At 38.9% G+C, this 1,373-nt stretch overlaps 1 non-coding gene across 1 annotated transcript; it reads right to left on the bottom strand.

Moving 5' to 3' along the window:
* Positions 1-1,057: 1,057 nt before the first annotated feature.
* LOC112832742 (U6 spliceosomal RNA) lies at positions 1,058-1,165 on the bottom strand. The gene has a single exon (XR_003210439.1). It is a non-coding gene; the product is annotated as a U6 spliceosomal RNA (small nuclear RNA).
* Between the last annotated feature and the right edge of the window lie 208 nt (positions 1,166-1,373).

Here is a 1,373-nt window from a genome sequence, read left to right as displayed (position 1 = left end):
TCCTATGAGGTTTTGACAACTAATGCTCAGATCAGCTGATTTGATAAATGTTTTCAAGGTAAAAGATGTTTATTGTGCTCTCCTTAACTTTTTGTGTTCCTACTTTCACTTTGTTTTGGCCTAACTATGACTTACTTTCTTGCTAGTTCATGGATACTTTTAAGAAGATGTTTCAGTCTTTTCCCAGTTCTTATTTGAATAAGAGCAATGGAAGTTTGGGCAAGATTTCCAACAAATTTCTGTTGGTAATATTATTTGAATGTGCTTGTAGAGGGACCCAGAAAAGTTAGATAATTTACCCCTAAACTTGGATTTAAGCTGTCCTATTCCTGAAAATTATTGATTACACTTAGGACATGCATGTCTTTTGGTTCAAGCATTTGCTCTTGTAGAGGCCTGATCTTTGCATCAAATTAAACTGAGAGAAATGAAAAGATTTTAGTTGATCTTAGTATAGAGTGACTATGCCATTTTGTTGGTGCTCCATACATAGTATATTAATCAGGGTTCTCCAGAGACACAGAACCAGTAGGATATGTATATATGTATATATGTATATATTATGAGAAATTGGCTTACACAATTATGGAGGCTAAGAAGTCCCATGATCTGTTGTCTGTGGGCTGGATACCCAGGAAAGCCAGTGGTATAATTCAGTCTGAAGGCTTCAATCAGGGTAGACTATGGTGTAGCTCCTAGTCTGATACTCAGAGAAGATGTAATGAGAATCCCAACTCAATCAGTGAGGCAGGAAAAAAGGGGCAAATGAGGCAAATTCCTCTTTCTTCCACATTTTGTTCTATTCAGGTCCTCATGGGTTGGATAATGCCCACCCTTGTGGAGGGCAATCTGCCTTACTGAGTCTACTGATTCAAATGTTAATCTTTTTTTGAAACACCTTCACAGACACACCCAGAAATAATATTTAATTTGGGCACCCCCTGGCCAGCCAAGGTGACACATACAAATAATCATCACACATGGTGATTTTTAAAACAGGTAGCCCAGACTTTACAAACTGTACCATGGTCTCTTGTGAAAGTCCTTTCCTGGACATGAGAATGCGATGATATCCTTGTGTTTTGCGTGTCATCCTTGCGCAGGGGCCACGCTAATCTTCTCTGTATCGTTCCAATTTTAGTATATGTGCTGCCGAAGCGAGCACGATATCCTTGTGTTTTGGGGTTAAGAATTTAACTAAAATGGATAATTGTTCCTGTTAATTCTTCCTAGACCAGAGAAGGAGGTGAATGTTTGAGTTGAAGGGGGAAGGTGTCCCTCAACTCTACCCCATCAGTATTCAGAAGGAGGAGGACTGAGAATAATTGGGCTTAAACACAGAGAAAAGTAGTGACAGATTTTTAATGCTCAGA

The sequence above is a fragment of the Callorhinus ursinus genome, unplaced genomic scaffold, assembly GCF_003265705.2.
Source record: "Callorhinus ursinus isolate GAN/ISIS: 27379988/994484 unplaced genomic scaffold, GSC_fseal_2.0 scaffold14, whole genome shotgun sequence".
Lineage (NCBI taxonomy): Eukaryota > Metazoa > Chordata > Mammalia > Carnivora > Otariidae > Callorhinus > Callorhinus ursinus.
The sequence above is the reverse complement of the archived record's forward strand: the minus strand, read 5'-3'. Positions and strand labels throughout refer to the sequence as shown.